General features: G+C 35.3%; 1 long non-coding RNA gene across 1 annotated transcript; it reads right to left on the minus strand.

Moving 5' to 3' along the window:
* Positions 1–12,632: 12,632 nt before the first annotated feature.
* On the minus strand, positions 12,633–14,480 carry LOC120479932 (uncharacterized). The gene is made up of 3 exons (XR_005622995.2): positions 14,185–14,480; positions 13,012–13,124; positions 12,633–12,844 (listed from the first exon to the last, which is right to left on the minus strand). It is a non-coding gene; the product is annotated as an uncharacterized LOC120479932 (long non-coding RNA).
* Between the last annotated feature and the right edge of the window lie 5,742 nt (positions 14,481–20,222).

Here is a 20,222-nt window from a genome sequence, read left to right on the forward strand (position 1 = left end):
TGTTTCTTTCCCTCCTCGACCCCCAGCAGAAAACAATCCCTTATTCAGCCTGAGCTAAACGCAGAGTAACGGGACTCTATTCGATCTCTCCGGGTAAAAACAGAACAGATTAATGTAAGTTATGAAACGAATGATTTTGAAGGCAAAAGTCCCGCTGATCTCGTTGATTTCGGTCAAAACTCTGTGTGAGAGCATGGGGCAGCTGTACACATCGTCATGTTTTGCGATGACTGTGTGCTTCTGTCGAACAGGCACTCTCAGCCATAAAGCGAATTAAAACTTATGCTAGAAATAAGACGAGACAGACACGACATTATTGGAACTGAAACACAGTTAGAACCTGTACGACAGTAATTGAAGTCTTCTTGAGGAAAGAAATAAGGATGGATTTTGTGCAAAAAATAATCTGTAGTTTTGGTGAGTATATGCTTTCCCCCCCGTGGTGAATATGATTTTCTTCTTAATTTTTTCTATAAATTTATGATCGAAACTTAATTTTTTTAAAACATTCATACTATTGTAACATCTGAAAAGGGACTATTGTAACCCTTGAACGACAAGATAAGTGAGGCTCCATTTCTGAACTTATAATCGGATTCGGAACGCAAGAACCACTTTACAAACGCACCAGCCGAACTCACGCGCTCATTTCTCTCTACCGGCCTCTCCCGAACTCACCGCATAACCCAATAACTGCCGGTGCAAAATAAAAACAATTATAGAGAGTCTTTATGCTGATACACTATTAAAAGTTATTATACCATGGTCTGGGTGAATACTCGATTCTGATTGGCTGCAGGGTGTCCGTTAAAAAGTGATAGAGGACACCTAGTAAAGTAGTTCTGGTGAAACTGCCTGTTTACCATTCGAAATTAATAAATAAATGCGCTGCCTACAACGGCTGTGAGTAACCATAGCAACAGGCAGTCACATGCTCTATCATCTAACGTTAGATATTATTGCCTAATACAACAATGAGCGACTTCGTGCTATTTCTTTTAACATTTATGGAGAATATGGCAACTTTGACGACTGGTATGCTGCTGAAGAAAGAAAAAATGTAAATAAAACGGAGAAAATTACACCGCTGCTGCTCTGCTCCATTGAACTCTATTGGTAACGACGTAACTTGCGACCATAGTTGGATAACGATGCTTTCGGGAAACGCACCCCTGAATGAGACCCTGCGGGAGAGAGCTAATTGCAGAGCTAATTGTTTTTTTTTATTGTTGTTTGATTAATTGTTTTATGAGTAATAAAAAAAAAACTATGCCTACCTTTGTGTTTCATGAAAAAAAAATGAACCCATTTGTGAACCTGAAGGGATACGAGCTAAGCGGACTATATATCTCCGGTTGCTAAACAGTCAGGCAGGCAAGGCAAGTTATTATTTGTAAAAACTAGATTTAGCCTAATTAAAATATAAACTAATGTTTTATTTGGCAAGTAACCATGGTATAAGCGGGTTAATGCCCTCCGAGGTGTCCATTGTCAGGTTTTAATGGACTTCGGCGGAGGCAACCGTCCTCCGCTGCGCGTCGGCCGGTTTACGCCTCGCCGTCGTCCATTAAAACCTGACAATGGACACCTCGTCGGGCATTAACCCTTACTTAATTCAGGTAGGACAGAAGGCCTAGGTGTGAAATGCACGGCCCGCCACTGCTGTAATTGCTGTACAGTATAATGACACTAACTGTAGTTTCTCCAGCTTGAATTGTGGGTTCATCAGTAGATCACTGAGGTTTTTCACTCCAGAGTCTCCTAGATTATTCCTGCTCAGGTCCAGCTCTCTCAGGTGTGACGGGTTTGATTTCAGAGCTGAAGTCACATCAGAACAACCTTCATCTGTCATATCACAGCAGCTTAACCTACATTAGCAGAGAGAGAGAGAGAGAGAGAGACTTTGACTTTTAACACCTCTTTATTTACCAAGATTAATAAAAAAGTGTTCCTTAAAAAAGTATTTCCAAACAAATAGACATAATTTGGCCTCAACACATATAACATGAGTTCATTAACATCAAATGCGTACATTCACAAAAAAATCACATCATTCAAAAAAAAAAAAAAAAAAAAAAAAAAAACACCTTACAAATTGAAGAATAAACATTCCTCTTGATCAACCACACACAATGCTTCTGCCTGTCCCCAAAACTCACTGAATGCTACCACATTTTTTGTTAATTTAAAAAAAGCAAATTCTGCTTTAATCCTTGCAGATACGAAAGCCTTTAAAATAAGTTCAGGTTCAGTCGTTCCCCTCTCTTTCCGCTTATTTTTCCTTGTAATCCATATTGCCAACTTAGCTTCACCAATTAAAAAATTAATTAGAGAAATTCTTTTTCTTTCTGCTGCAACATATTTTGGGCCAAATACAAACATTTTCTCATCTATATCTTCTCCAAGTTTTCTAAGCCAACTCTTTAAAATCTGAAACAGGCCTTTAAGCCTAGAACAATCTAAAAACAGATGCTTCAAAGTTTCTTCTTGACCACAAAAAACACACTCCTTCCCCACAGTGGGATCAACACGTGCCAGATATCTATTAGTTGCAATTGCAGAATGCACAATCCTCCATCGGAGATCTGCGGTGCGTTTCTCTATCGGTGATTTATAAAAGGACCTCCAACATCTCCTCGGAGATGAGTCCTGGCCAAACTCCTCCAGCCATCTCGATTCTCTACAGTTCTTCAGCTCAGATTGATGAGTGACTTTCACACATGATAAGTACAAGGCTTTCTTTGAAATGTCTTCGAACAAATTCAGTTCGGGTATACCGAAAACAAGAATTGATTCTTTTTCGGGATTTTCATCTATTATCATTGACACCTGAAGTTTTGGAAAACTTTCTGTCATTTCACCCTCTTGTTCACCACAGCAATTTATACTTTGTCTGTGAGTAGAAGGAAGAGCTGAAAAAATATCTTTCATTACTTTCTCCATAAATCTCACAGAAGTAATGCCCATCAAACTACACAGTTCTTGAGGACTTCTCCACTTGTTTCCATTCCTTAGATTAGACAAACATGTGCACTCTGCTCTCGCCATTGATGTTTGCAAACTTCTCAGTTTTAGCACGTCTGCTTGTATTAGGGGATTGTTAAAGAGTGGTTCATTTCCTATCCAACCCTCAAGGCTTGAATCTCGCCTTACTTGAAAGACAGACTTCCACACTTTCAAAACTGCTTTATAAAACGGAGAAGAATCAGTCAATTCTATATCTTTCAGACTGATTAAAAACAAATTAAAATCATATTTAAACATGTTCATACTGCGTAATAAGGAGCAAGCTGTGTCAGTCCAACAGATCTGTCCAGAATACAGCAACTTCTGTGCTGTCTGCAGTCTGAAAGCCTTGATTCTGCTTTTGATATCAATCAAGCCTTGTCCACCTTCACTGACTGGTAAATATAAAACAGCAGATTTTACCCAGTGCTGACCAGACCAAAAGAAATCATTTATTTTCTTTTGTAATAACTGAACTACTTCATCAGGTGGATTCAACACATTTAGTTTATGCCAGAGTGCTGAGGCCGCCAGATTGTTTGCGACCAAGACTCTTCCCCTGAACGACAGCTGAGGAAGGATCCATGTCCACCGAGACAGCCGCTCACACATTTTATCATACATTCCTTCCCAGTTCTTCTTAATATAATTGTCACTTCCTAAATAAATACCTAATATTTTCAGGCCTTCTTTACCCCATTTCACACCTCCTGGTAAGACTGGTGGCTCTTCTTCAGACCAGTTCCCCAAAATAAAACCTTTACTTTTTTCCCAGTTTACCTTTGCTAAAGAGGCATTTTCATATTTCTTTAAGACATCTTCTAAAACAATCACATCTCTTTTGTTTTTGATAAACACGGTAATGTCGTCAGCATAGGCAGAAAACCTAGGCTTAACTTTTTGATTTTCAATTAACAAGCCATCAAATTTTTTTCCCAATTGACGAAGCAAAGGTTCAATGGCTAAGGAATATAACATCCCTGACAAAGGGCAACCTTGTCGAATCCCTCTGCGTACTGACACTGGTTTGCTTAACCCTCCTCCAACCTTCAACATTGTAGATACATCAGAGTACAGCAGTTTGATCCATGAAATAAAAAGATCACCAAAGCCAAAAGCTTTAAGGGAACTAAACAAATAAAAGTGACTGACTCGATCAAATGCCTTTTCTTGATCAATTGCAATTATTCCAATGTTATCACCACCTCTTTTTGCAATATCAATGACATCACGAACAAGAAAAATGTTATCCATTATAGTTCTGTTAGGAATACAATAAGATTGATAATCATTTACTATATGTTCTAAATACATTTTCAATCTATTTGAAAGACATTTCGCTAAAATTTTATAGTCAGTACACAAAATTGCCACTGGTCTCCAGTTCTTTAAAAGACCCAGATCACCTTTCTTTGGTAACAATGACAATATGGCTCTTTTACAGCTTGTTGGCAATTCTTTTCTCTTATAAGATGATTTAAAAACATCAAACAAATCATCCTTTAATAAGTCCCAAAACTGTTTGTAAAATTCAGACGGAAGTCCATCGATTCCCGGCACACGTCCACTGGATAGCTGATTAACAGCCTGTGTTATTTCATCAATGTCTATTTCAAAGTCCATTTGATTCCTCTGCGCATCAGTCAACTTTGGTAACTCTTTAAAAAGGTCCTCCATACAACCAATGTCACATGGACCATCCGAAAAAAGCTCTGTATAGAAATCAATAGCCATTGTTCTCATTTCTTTAGGATTAGTTGTCACAGTTCCATCTGATTTCTTTAGGTGTAGCATTGACTTCCGCGCTCCTTCTCGTTTCTCAAAACTAAAAAAGAAAGAGCTTGGCGCATCCATCTCTCTCAGAGAGAGGAAACGAGCTCGTATTAGTGCTCCTTTAGCTCGCTCATGAAAAAGTGAGGCCAAAGCTTTCTTTTTTCCATTCAATCTTTCAGATGATTCACCATTTTGGTTAAATAGACTTCTTTCAATTGATTTGATTTCATTCTCCAATTCTACAACAGATTTTTTAAAACAATGGCTTGCATTAGCTGTATAATTTTGACAAAAAATCCTGATGTGTGCCTTTCCTACATCCCACCAATGCACAACATCATCAAAATCAGTTTTTCGTTCTCTCCATTTTCCCCAAAAAAGATGAAATTTTTCACAAAATAGAGCATCTTGCAACAATTTAACATTAAAATGCCAATAATAACTATGACATCTTGTCTTTTGTAAGTTAAAAACAATCATACATAAATGATGATCTGAAAAACCACTGGGGCAAATACAGGCCTTTAAAATTCTATTACACCAATCTCTTTTAATATAAAAACGATCTAATCTGGCAAAACTAATGTGGTCAGCTGAAGACTTGGTCCAAGTATATTGTTTATCTACCGGATGTTGTAATCTCCAAACATCACATAAATCCAAATTGTTTATCATATCATTTAAACAGGTAGCAGAAAGAGGGTGTGGTTCCTCTCCATTCCGGTCCAAAATAAAATTTGATGTACAATTCCAGTCTCCGCCCAAAACTACACAAGCACTTTGATCATAATTCCCCATTATATTTTGGCAATTCTTAAACACCTTTATCCTTTCTGCACCATTATTAGGTGCATAGACATTAACAAAGACAAATGAAAACCCCATCAACTTAGCATGAACAGCCAAAATACGACCCTTCTCTATTTCATCACTTGATTCAAAGGTTATATCAATCGTCTTAGAAAACAAAATAGCAACACCACCCTTAGTATTAGTGCCATGACTTAAGAAAATATGGCCTCCCCACCACTTTTTCCATTCTGTCTCATTAGCTATGTCACTATGTGTCTCTTGTAAGAAAATTATATCCATATCCTTATTTTCAATATATTCTTTCAACACTGCTCTTCTTCCACCATCCCTTCCTCCATTAATATTAATTGTTCCCATCTTAATACCTCCCATCAATAGATAAGAAAGATCAAGAAAGAAAAAAAGAAGGGTTAGCAAAGAAAAAAACAGAGAAAACACCCCAAGTGATTTCATCATTAAGGCGACGTTAGACCTTTTTCAAGGGACATCTTTCTTCTCAATTTAGTAACAATTTTTTTCAATCTAAATCTTTTTCTTCTACTCAATTCATCATAACTGGCTGTTTGTTGAATTTTCACAGCTGATTGCAAGAATTTTTTTGCGTCAGGAAAAAATTCACTTATCTCTATTGTTTTCCCAAAGGTCGCATCCAGGAAATCATTGACCTCAGTTACAGTGTACAGTTGGTCTTCACTGAATTGAGAAGGAATATCAGATGCCTCTGAAAACCTATCATCATCTTCCATGTCATCTTGCTCCTCAGCATCAGTTAACTGGGACAAACAAATCTGCCCAGTATTCTGTGCATCATTAATAGCAACCTTTGGTAATTTAGAACGAAGACTCTCTTCATCTTCATGATCACCATCATTAATATCTACACATGGATTGTCTCTCTTTTCAGAAACAACTCCACTGACAGTTGAGTTTCTTTTCCTTTGCTTACTTGTTCCTTCATCTGCATTTTTGTTTTCTTTATTCTCATCAATTTTTGTTTTGTTTGGTTCCTCGCTGGCCTCTACATTTTCACCAATCTGTACGCTAGAAATAACTTCAATATCAGTTGCTACATTATTTTCTAGCTGCGTTTTGTTATGTGGGCAAGCGATCTTTTTATGTCCAACGTCTCCGCATTCAAAACATTTCATGTTGCCGGTGCTCGCGTAAATCATGTAAGATTTCCCCTCATGTTTGATTCGGAAAGAAATGTCCAGCGTTTGTTGATCAAGAAACATAAACACCTGACGCCTAAACGACAGAACGTGTTTCAGTGCTTCACATCTCAACGGAATCATTTTCACTTCACTGGCCATTTTTCCAAACCTCAACAACTCCTTTTCAATGTCACTGTTTAATATAAACGGCGGCACATTAGAGATCGTTACTCTAACAGATTGCGACACAAGCGGAGACACAACAGTAAACGCTCCATTTACCCAAACGCTGGTTTCAATTAGTTTACTCACCAAACTTTCATCTTTAAGGAAAACCACCACTGCTTTATTCATCCTTGACGCTGAAATTATATTGTCAAATCCAATCTGTTCACCAACAGCGACAAGCACGTCTTCCACATTAGAGTCCGCGTCAGGTACACACCTGACCCCATGGCGGAGCGAGAGTGAGGCTACACCCCCACTCGGGTGAGCCTCCATCTCAGGCCTCCGCCACGAAGCCGAAAACCCTCAACAACAGAAGTGTGTATGAAGATTAAGTTTACCAATCTATGCACAAAACAAGAGAAGAAAAAAACATAAAAGAAGAAAAATAGAAAACCACAAAAAAACAAAACAAATAGAAACTAGAAAAAAAACGGAAAAAAACAAATCGCTCTTCTCACCCGTTTGTTGCTCCCATAGCCCAAACCCCCAGCATGCAAAGCAAGAGAGAGAGAGAGAGAGAGAGAGAGAGAGTGAGAGGGAGGGAGAGAATGAAGAAAATAAGAGACTCTTTATTCTGTAAAGTCACATCATCTTCATCAGCAAATAAAAGAGACAGAGGAAGAGAGATCTTCATCTTTATTTCACCAGATCACAAAATAATAAGGTGAAAATGTTTGTACAAATATAATGTTAATGTGTTTTAGTTTGAACAGTTGAAGTGATTTTAAGCATTTTGATTCTTGTATGTGAATGTGACTGACCTCAATCTCTCCAGTTTACAGTGTGAATCCTTCAGTACGGCACATAAGTGCTTCACTCCTGTGTTTCCTAGATAATTCCCGCTCAGGTCCAGCTCTCTCAGGTGTGACGGGTTTGATTTCAGAGCTGAAGTCAGGATGAGACTCTGTTTCTCTGTAATACTGCATCCATACAGACTGAAGACAGAGAAATAACAATAGTTCACATCTATGATGATCATCTTATTGAAGAGCTACAGCAGCATTTAGTTTCCAATAGTCTGTTTTAAAACCCAGTCACACTAGTTCTGTGCGCTGGAAGACACTGTTTCTTCTCTTTCATTTCTAACTATTTATTTGTCGTCTCTCTTCTTTATTCTCTGTTGAAAAGGCAGATTTCTGTGTGTACACAATCAGTGCATTGTATCAGATGCTGGGAATTAAAAAAAATACAAACTACACTCTACTAACTAGATAAAAAACTGTGAAAAGATAAAGAACTATAAAAAAAAAATGTGAGCAATAAGTACACCCCCATAAAGTGCACTGCTATAACCAATGAAACATAAGCCCTGCTGTCCTCAAATAAATAAAGTTCAATCACACTGTAATTGCTGTACAGTATAATGACACTAACTGTAGTTTCTCCAGCTTGAATTGTGGGTTCATCAGTAGATCACTGAGGTTTTTCACTCCAGAGTCTCCTAGTTTATTCCCGCTCAGGTCCAGCTCTCTCAGGTGTGACGGGTTTGATTTCAGAGCTGAAGTCACATCAGAACAACCTTCATCTGTCATATAACAGCAGCTTAACCTACATTAGCAGAGAGAGAGATTTTACAAATACTTTATTAAAACAGTTGTAAAAAACAACACTCAAGTAAAATCACATTAAATCAACACACTCTTGAAAATTAGCTTATTCTCTACAATAGAGCAGAGCACATCTTTGTGACACCAAATATTGGCAAATTTTCCAAGATCATTAAACTATAATAGTTAAAATCTATTCTTATACGTGATTTCAACATTTTAATAAATACAAAAACAGCATCATCATCTGTAGATCCTTCAACCTTATTTCGTCTACTCATATACACTGCCATCTTTGCTCTTCCCAAAATAAAATTAAAGAGCTGACAAATCTTTTGAGCAGAGAGAGAGAGAGAGAGAGAGAGAGAGAGAGAGAGAGAGAGAGAGAGAGAGAGAGAGAATGAAGAAAATAAGAGACTCTTTATTCTGTAAAGTCACAAATAAAACAGAGGAGAGATCTTCATCTTCATCAGATCACAAAATACTAAAGTGAAAATGTTTGTAGAAATTTATTGTGAAATTAGACTCTGTGAGATATTGCGTTTATTGCGATATTGTGTTTTAGTTTAATCTTTTGATTCTTGTATGCATGATATACAATATCTGAGGTGGAAGTGTGCCTTCGGAGCGTGTGATTGGCTGAATGTGCAGTAGAAGTGTGCCTTCGGAGCGTGATTGGCTGAATGTGAGGTGGAAGTGTATGGAAGTAAAATAATGTCTAATGTTTTTGAAACAAAAAGCATGTTGAATTGCACCAATTCAAAAAAAAAGCTTTGTGTTAACCCTGCTTGCATTTTAATCCATTGTATTTTTAAGGCTTACATTTTTATGGGCTGAAATTCAACATGGCTGAATATTTAAGCTGTGAATATTTCAATTAAAAACATTTTTCATTATTAAAAATTCAATAATCCATATTCACCTTTCATATTTCACTTCCAAAATTTTCAAACTGTTAAAAAAATACAACCTATAATATTCAACAGGCAATTTTCGGTCCATTTTATTCCACCTTGAAAATTCGCTTCCACAAATTCAGTGGTTCAAATTCGACAGTAAATTCAACGGTGACATCCAGAAACTGCAGGAAAAGCAGTAGATTACTGAGCATACTCTCTATCTGCTGTTAGACGGCTTTACCAGCAGGGGGTGCACACACATGTTGAAAAGCACCAAAGCAACAGGAGAGGCCTTCACAAAACGTCATTTGCTGAAATGGACAGAGCGATGAGTACGAGTTATAATTTATATGTGTGTGGGAAAGATTGATTAAGACACAAAACACACGAGCCTTTACTCAAGTGTCTTATGAGACTTAATTTTGATTTGTCCACAGCAAAACTAAATTCTCTCGCCGTTGGCATTGATAGTAAAACAACTGTAATACACTGAGACAGAGTGAATGGTTTGTTATAGTCACTATGACTGAATAATACATTTATTTATTTTTTTAAACTTTAATGATGGAATAAATTGCTTTAAGTGTCAAAAACAGTCTCTCTCTCTCTCTCTCTCTCTCTCTCTCACACACACACACACTAACACACTCTCTCACACTAACACTCTCTCTCTCTCTCTCTCTCTCTCTCTCACACACATACACACACACACACACACACACACACTAACGATTATCTTTGCCTCTTATCCCGCGATCGTCATACAGTATTGTAAAAGTATGGAAGCAAATGAGAGACATAACTATTTGAAATTTAACAGCCACTGAATACTTTTACTAGTTTTGAATACTAGTTTTGTATTCAATTTTATTTTGAAAAACATTTGTCTGAATTTATTTGTTTCGAATTTACCTCTGAAATTTAAAGGTGCAATGTGCAATGTCAAAAAGTTGAGTATCTATTAATTTTTCTCGATTGTTTACACACATTTCCTGCAAGTATGCCTCATACTGTCAGAACTCTACACACAAATCTAAAAACACACACACAATCGGCAAAACCCCTCAATTCTAGTGCAAAATGAAACTTTACATTCAAAATAATGTTATATATTCTCAAAATGTTATTTGTTTTCAAATGACACACACAAACCATCATATGAATAGACATTTATAAGAGCTAGTTAAACACTGATGTGCTCAATGTAAAACACTATGATCAATGTAAAACACTTCTTCTCCATTCATCATAATGACTTAGGCCTTTTTTGTTCAGGGTTACACTTACTACAGACATTACATACATAAGTGTGTTGTAAAATATTTGAGAATATTGTTTTTATATCCAGAAATACACGGTAACAAATATATTTTACTGTATTTTTCCCACAAAAACAATGGGAAATAGATTGCACATTTCATACACCCCAATCAACACAAAGTTGCACATACAGTGGTCTACACACAAAACAACAGAAAAAAATGTTTATGCTGTTACAGTAAAAATCTATGCTGCATCCTCTCTTCAGTTTTGGTATTTTATGCTAAAGCTCTGATTGCTAATTGTAAAACTGTGTGACATGTGTTTGCCCGTGTGACGAGTCAGTGTGAATATTTGAATGGCAGTGTGTTCCTCGTGAAAAGAAGAGATTTTCTGCATGAAAATTGTGCCAAATGCAGAGAATGTGTGTGTAGTGTTTTGAAAAAAGTGTGTTTTAAAGCTGCAATTTGAGTGTAAAGCAGGAATTGTGCTTGTAGTTTAGCAGAATTGGTTCAGGGGGTTGGTGAATGAGTTACATGTTGTGGTCATTGAGTCTCAAGTACCAGAAAATGTGTGTAAACAATTGAGAAAAACTGTAACAGAAATGCAATATGACATCCATAACTATGTTTTCAGTGGTGTATAAAGAACTTACTTAATAAACCATCCCAGGTGAAAAGGAAATATATTTAAATTGTACTTATTTTGATATACTTAATGTATTTTAAGTATACCGTATTAAATATGTATTAAATGTGCTAAATTGAAACAACTTCAAGTATATTAAGTGTACTTTAATATGTATTTAAGTTCAATTTTAAGGTAATAGTAATATATTTTATTATACTAAATTGTGCTAAAATGGAACCATTTTAAGTACATTTAATGTAATATAATAGCACTTATTTAAAGTGTATTTTAATACACTTTAAATAGACTTTAGAAATACAGCATTAGTATATTTTTAGCTTCACATTAATGCGTTCTAAGTATATTTTAAATATAATTTCAGCTTATTAATAATGTATTAGTAGAACACTATAGGACCCACTATTAACATATTAAAAATATATTTTTCCAAAAACCATTTAATATAAAAATAATATATTTTAATGTATTAAAAATACATTTAAACATTTGAATGCAACAAAACCCAGTAAAAAAATATTTCTACAAAACACACAAACACTCTTTGAAAGATAAACTTTAATGCACTACATCAGTAAAGCATTATGAAAACTAAACAAAATACATTAACATAAAATGCATTGATTTGCAGAGGTATTAAACAGAACAAAAATAAATAAATAAATAAACTAACTGAAAGGAGTAGTTCACTTTTGAAAAAACTTTTGGTGATAATTTACTCACCCCCATGTCTTCCAAGATGTCCATGTCTTTCTTTCTTCAGTCGAAAAGAAATTAAGGTTTTTGATGAAAACATTCCAGGATTTTCACCATATAATGGACTTCACTGGGAACCAAACGGTTCAGGGTCCAATGGCTAACAGTCAATTTGTCGTGAAAGCATGAGAATTGGCTCAATTGCGAGAGTCTTGTGCTGAATGCTTGAGAGTTGGCAGCCCTGACAAATCTTTTTTCGAGTCAATTCATTCATTTCGTTCATTGAATGAACCTAATGACTCGGAAAAATATTTGTTAATTTTGATGAACGAGTTCAAATAGGAGAGTCATGAACATGCATAACAGAACAGAGCAAGGCGACCATTTGAGCTTATAAAACTTAAACTTTTTTTTTTTTAAATGACCGATCGTTTCGCTTGATAAGACCCTTATTCATCGTCTGGATGGAATCGTTTAAAGCCCTTTGAACAGTTCGCATAGAAACTGTCTTTTGGACCTTGAACCGTTTGGTCCCCAATGAAGTCCATTATATGGAGAAAATCCTGGAATGTTTTCATCAAAAACCTTAATTTCTTTTCAACTGAAGAAAGAATGACATGGATATCTTGGCATGGGGGCGAGTAAGTTATCAGCAAAAGGTTTTTTTTTTTTTTTTAAAGTGAACTAATCCTTTAAGTCAAACAAAGTGAAATACAATAGCAAAAAGTAAAGTGGCCAAATCTTGAGTAAAAAGAGAAGTTCGTGACTTTTTCAGTCTGCCATAGACTCTTTTGGGGACATCAGAACCACCGAGGGAAATCTGGAAAGAATAAAAAAAACAAGCATTAGTATAAACTTGTTCATTTAATAAAAAGCTGTCACTTTGTTACTTAATTCAGAACACTTACTGAAGTATTAATGCACAAAAAGTCAGATATAATTATTATAACAAATAGGATTTTTCTTTATCATAAAGAATTTTCTAACCATTTCTGAGGTTTCAGGAAGACACAGCTCAGATGATCTTGGGCTTGAGCTGAATGAACCTCGTTTCATGGACTCCAGGGCCTCTTTGAGAGATGATAATATCCCTGGAAGCTCTACAAGAAAAAATAAAGTCGCATGTTATACAAAGTTAGGGCAGAACAAACACTAGTTTGTGTTCTTCATATATAATTTGTCTTTTGTTTAAATGGTGAAACATATTTAATGAACCATTACTGTAACTTCCACGCTATTATTAATTATTCATTATTAATAAAGACAGAACATTCTATTGAAAGTTACAAGTTGGTGACAGCTGATAACGACTTGATTAAATGTAAAAAAGCTGAATACCACACATAAAATCATAAAAATCAGTCCCTCGAGAAAAACACGATTATGTGATTGCATAATTCAATGCATAATCAGGCAAAATACATATTCATTTTTCAAATACGTGTTAATATATAATAGGTCACTTAGCTACTTAGCTGCTACATGACACACTATTGCCTTTTTTGTTGTTTTTCACCAACAAAAAGTTACAAATCAAGAGGATCAACTACTACTTACTCGACTTGACCTCATCTACTCACGGTTAGGTTTAATAAAAAAATGTCTTTGCAATGTGCAAATTCCTTGGTTAGGCTAAATATTAAATATAAAATCTCTCATTTCATTATTTAACATCATTTTAATTTCTCAGTGCAAGATATTTAATAATTGGTTTTGTGAAAGCTTATAGTTGGTGATTACAACTTAATTTATTTATCGAATTGACATGAAAACTGACAGCCTACTAATAATTAATTAGATTTTACTATGAATTAAATATCACAAATGTGTAAGTTTTATTAGAGTTTAAAATATATTATAATATTTAAAACACAAGAAGTTACTTAGGGACAATCAAGCCTGTTGTGTAATCACCATTAATAACCTTTTTTTCTGCAAACACAGTGTGCAATGTTTTTATAGTTGTTTTCACTGTCTAACTGTTAGATCTATAACATTAAGTTGATAGACGTCAATGGATAAACGTTAACTCGCTTTAGTGTCAAATCAACAGAAACGCCAGTAATCCACAGAACATCGTCATCAACTTCTGAAAATATTTTCTAAACCCAAAGTGAGAATAAAGCCAATTATACTAATCACTTAAACTAATAAACTTACCATCAAGAAGTAAGATCTTTTCTGGCAGTATCTTGCTCTGTCCATGTCGTGGCGGCGCACCTCTGCGTTGTCCTCTTCACTGCTAAATTGTTCGCGGGAGCTGACGACCTGGTAATCTGCTCGTGTGTTCTCTCAATATTAGATCGGTGCTATCCACATAGGTCAGAGTCAGTGAAATAACAAAGCAAAATTTGGAAAATACATGATTTCTGTTGAAATATCCGAAGCTATAATGGAATACCACAGACAGTCAGTATCCGTTGTCCGCGCCCCGCCCAACATGTAAGTTCAAATGGCAGTGTGTGATTGGACAATTGCCGGCAAGCTTGTTTTGAAAAGATTGGCAAAAGAATAAAGACATCTTTCTACCAGTGACACTCAAAATCTGGGGATACAACAAAATAAAGTATCTCGAGCCTGCACTGATTCGCCAGCAAAATATGTAGCATGGTTTGAAGAAACACTTTAATCAGCCGGTGCTTGTTAACTAGTTATTAAAGTGTTTCTTCAAACCATGCTACATATTTTGCTGGCGAATCAGTGCAGGCTCGAGATACTTTATTTTGTTGTATCCCCAGATTTTGAGTGTCACTGGTAGAAAGATGTCTTTATTCTTTGTTTTGCTGTATTTTTACAAACATTGATAGATCTACATAGATGTTTTACACAAAAAAAAATATTTCAGAGATTCTTGTGCGGTATTCTATATTCGCATAAAGGGTTAAAATATAAAATATACATTTAAGCGCTATTTAAAAACTAGGATGGTAATAATATAATGCGGTTTAGACCGTCATTTATTAGGCTAAATCATGCCATTTCATGTGAATACTGTCGTATATGAACAAAGAGAAGACCTAGAATTCACTAACTGGAAGTGTAAAGAAAAGAACATCCAAAATACGATCAGTGTTATAATAGCGTTGTTAAAAATGAACTCTTGTGTCAAAGTTATCGGTGTACACATCCCACCTTTCGCATAAAAATATCGCTTATCAACGGTAATTCATTAGCTTAACTGTTGTTTAACCACATATGCAAAATAACTGTGTATCTAAGACTGTGCTGTAAAATGGGCAATAGCTAGACGAGTTTGAAAGTATAATAGTTTCATAGGCAGAGGCGGACATAGTACACAGCTTTATTACTTGAGTAAAAGCACAAATAACCCTTGCTAAATTTACTCAAGTTCAAGTAAAAGTACTACAGTCAGATGTCTACTTGAGTAAAAGTACTGAAGTACTTGTTTTTAAAAGTACTACATATTGCATTACTACTGCCACAGTACTAACATTTATGGACAGAAACCTCCTACATTGAGTTATAAAAATGTTAATGTCAATACCTTAGAGAAAGTAAATTGTTGCTTTATTTAACATTAAAGAAAAAACAATACAAAGTACAATTTTTCCCTCTCAAATCTACCCATGAGTACTCCCCAAGAATGATACTCGAGTAAATTACAGATCCCTCAAAATTGTACTTAAGTACTGTACTCAAGTAAATGTACTCCGTTACTGTCCGGCTCTGTTCATGGGTAACAGAAATACGGCAATACTCATCTTGCATGTCGATGTTTCGTAGACATAGCTGAAAGATGTTCTAAAAGAAATATCTCATGTAGAAATATCTGTTCATGTTTTCATAAATTCCTATAAGATTGACCACGCTCGGAGATTATAGTTTTTCCCAACTGTTCAAAAACAAAAGAAGCCTGATGTTAACTGCGTAATCGACTAGTATATAAAATGTCAATTACAAACATACAAAACTGATCACAAGTGGCTTTTCTGTATGGCTCATGTTGTATTTACTTTTTAGCATGTTGATCACTAGAATTTACTTTGTGCAATGTTATCTGCCGATTTTACTGAACTTTGTTTAACAGCCTCACGCTTTAATGAATAGGCATCTCTCAAAGCAATAGTTTAATTGTGAAGCAGCATGCGCTTACTTTTCGTAATTAATACTTATAAGTAATTGGTAAGTAACTTAAGTAAACAATACTTACTTATTAACAGCATGTTAATAGTTTGTGTGATTCCACAAAGAGGGTAAGTTGCACTAAACACAGTATCAATTTAGTCTAACTTTCTCAGAAAGACTATCGCTTAAAATCGTAATGGTCATTTATTCCTATAAAGACTGAATGTTGACAGCTATCAAAGAAATAATTTTTTTTTTTACCTAAAACCAACATACAAAATGTGAAACAGTGACTTCTGAATAGTAATAGTAATAAAACCATAATTTGCAAACTTTTGTCTATTTATTATAAACACTGCTTTTCACAGCTTTTCTTTCGAATTACTGTATAAAGATTATGTTTTAAAGTTATTCCACAGGCTAGAGTACTTTGCATCGCTATGGTGTGACAAAATATGTTGCCGTATAAAAATACACCCAAAGATTTAAGCACTACTATTTACACACATAATTTGCAGGAGACTATCTCACTGTAGCTTGTGAACACCCCATTATCTGATTATTTGGGGTCAGACAACACCATTAGCACACTCATCTCTTTAATTTTGTGGTGGATATTGAAGTGTTAGTTCAAAATAAAGGTATTAATTAACAACAAACAAACAAACACAACATGAACCCATGATATTAATAAATATAAATAAATGTACTACAGTTTGAAAATTACTTCCATAATATTTTCCTTAAGTGAAGCTATGACCGTATCACCCACCACAAAGTTTTGCATTTGTGGTTGAGACTGCGCAGAGATTACACCAATATTAGGGTTCTCAAACATTGCCTGTTTGCACAATGCCTGGAACTTGTATCAACATGCATTTCTGTAGGTCTGTCAAAAAATAAATAAATAAATAAATAAATAATTCATGGTTTAGTCAAATCAGATGTATTTGGCGGCATGATTATCTTGTTTTGTTGTGTATTTAAGAGACTAGAACAAAACAGGTATGAGGATATATTTTTGTTCTTTGAAAAAGTGGTAAATCATTTAGAGTATTTGATTTTGGGTGGTACGTCGCAAGCTAGTGTCATTAAACTCCATCTTTGAAGTTTTAAAGAAAATTAAATATTCTCAGGAACCCCTGAAGTTATGACTTCTGAAGATTTCTCATGTGTAGATTCCCTCAGTTGAAAATGCTGTTTTGTAATTTACACATCTGAAACACATCTGAAACTACTGGTACAGTAGTTTTTTAAAAAGTATTTTAATAGCTAAAATCAATGTCTTTATTCAAAAATATGATCTCATTGGTGTAAAATTAGCTCTGCCAATGTTCTGACTTTTCCCTGTAAGCGAAAAAAAATTCTCTCCTTTATTTACATGGTACGGGTAAGTCCATGGATGCCTTCATGTCGTTCCGCCATCTTGAAAAACTATAATAGCAGAGAGGGACAAAACGCACTAGCCTGCCTTTTCGTTCAGAGCTGACTGACTGAAACCAGCTGAAGCGGCCAGGGAGGTCAGCGAGAGGCGCTTGTCCCTGCCCCGGCATATCTGAAAGGCTGCACTGCCCGGTATACTTCATAATGCAATCCTCCTCATAGCCAAAAAAAAAAAAAAGCATAAATGTTTTATTTAAAGGGAAATGTGGCCGACAAATTCAAAATGAGGGTAAATATCGGGATTGCTTTTCCCAGGTGGATAGTGCTAATGAATGACGAAGACTTTGGTGGGGACGCCGAAGTTGCCCGCTTTCTTCTTGACCTATAACGTCAATGTTATGGCCTAAATTACAAGCTTTTTCTTTCCGTGGTTGTGTAATTCATTATATAGACAGTATAACTGTAAAACATGTATATCGTTAAACTCGATGAAGTAAAATGAAAAAGTGAGGCGCTAGAGAGTACTGTTCGTTTGAAAATACAATTAGATGGGAGAAATTCCTAGCCAGTGTACCTTTAAGGACTAACTTGTATGGTCTTTAACAAATAGCCTCCAAAATGGAGGAGGTCAAAAGGCAGGTTTCCTGCAATATAGTATTATCAGCTCTCCCGCCAAAGTCAGTTCATGTTACAGACAGAGCATCAACAAATGAAAACATTTTCAAATTCTACATATATTCTGAGTAGATAACCGATCTAGTATATTCTCTGTGAAGAGTTTCACCCTGTGTTCCCACAATTAAAGAGGATAGTTTGGGGAATACAAGAAATCTTTTTTTACCAATTCAAGTGAATACAATATATGTATACATAAAATAGATCATAGCTACCGTAGAAAAAGTAAGATCATGCTTTGAATGAAGATGAGTAAAATTAAATATTCACTCAGGACAAACTTTACTTATGCTGCGTCATGGGCCACAGAGGTACAATATTAATACAATATTGATACAACTTAAACGTACAGTATGCGATTTTTGGCCACCAGGGGTCACTCGTTTAAAATAATAACAAAAGACGTACTTTGATGACGTCGGGAAAGAGCGTGGGCTCACGGGAGTTGTTGTCGCTGTCAATGACAACCAGCTCAGCTCATGACATGACATCATCGTTTCACAAAATATACGGATATACGGCATCTCTCTGTAGATTTAGCTTGTCGAGAAGCTTTAAATGCAACCCCAATGTTTACCTGTGTCATGCTTCTCCTGTCCCAAACCCTTCTCGGGTCATATTTTTCAGGTACGTTTGAGCTTTAGCTAATGAGCTGGCTGTAGCAGCAGAACGTGCAGGCAAAGCGTAATCGTGGTCCATAACTATTTAATACAGACGAATATAAATATTAATATTACGCTACTTCGATGAATGACCTATTTGAGAACATGTTTCATATATAGAGCGCACCGGATTATAAAGCACATAAGATACTGCAGTCAAACGTTTGACTGGGTTTGCGTTATTCATCCACTATGTGCTAAAGGCTAAACTAAGAGGTTTTTTTTGCTGTTTAGCTGTTTTGAATGAGACGACACGGTTACTGTGAACGGGGAGCGCTTTATGCGCGAGCAGCACCGGGGACAGTGTGTCTGTTAAGAGTGAGCGCTCGTGAGCGGGCACGTGATTTACACACATAAAAATACGTACTACTTTTTTTTTCTTCGTCATTTTCTTTGCTTTATTGACGGTAGTCCAGTGTTCCCCTTTGTGTTTGGCGGTTTCGCCGGGTTCCGCAAAGGTTATATGACGCCATAGACGGGCGACGAAACGGAAATAAAGAAACGTCCCGTGTCTTCGAATTAAACTATAAATTTCTCCGTATTTGAAATTTGGTGGAAACTGTCGGGATAATGTAAGTACACATCTAACAGAAATATATAACATAGATACAATTATTTGTGCTATTTTTAATGCAGAAAAAAGACATATTGTGGCTTTAATCTAAATAAGAGAAATGTAGAGTCCTGGGATTTCTTTAAAACAACAACAACAAAAACATTGGGTCAAATTCTGACAACATGTTTCATGTCACATGGACAAAAATACTGTTTGAAATAAGATCCAAGACGCAAAAGCACAGTTCTTGATTTATAACATTTTATTTTATTTTGAATAAACGCCGTTTAGTAAAAACAGTACCTTAGGTTAAGTTAATGCATATCATACAGAAGTATTCTAAGAAGGTAAATTTAAGATACGATTTTAATAAAATCTTTAAAAACTTAATGTAAACAGTCTTTTAATTTTAAAATATTCTATTTAAACTTGTATTATTACGCTTTTAATTGAATTTAGTATGAATAAAACTCCAAATAAAATAAAGCAGACTAGCTTTACTGTGACATTATCCCGCAGAGGCTCATCTAGCCTGTATCGCCTCTGTCTCTGTGTGGAGGATGTGAAGCTTCATCTCACACTGTATATTATCCCAACTTAAACTTGGTTTGTGATAATTTTTTTTTGATAGTTTATTTATCAATACTAATGAACTATTTCTTCAGCTCTATGTGTTATATATATATATATATAGCTAAAAACTATGTTTTAGTAACAAGTTATAAACTTTATTTATAATCATTTCATTTAAAAATAGAGACTAGTTAGGTTTATGGAACCGACTTAGTGTTAGTTTGTGGATGCAAAACAGCTTAGAAATTATATTAAATTATTTA

The sequence above is a fragment of the Pimephales promelas genome, chromosome 2 (assembly GCF_988280905.1).
Source record: "Pimephales promelas chromosome 2, fPimPro1.hap1.1, whole genome shotgun sequence".
Classification (NCBI taxonomy): Eukaryota; Metazoa; Chordata; class Actinopteri; order Cypriniformes; family Leuciscidae; genus Pimephales; species Pimephales promelas.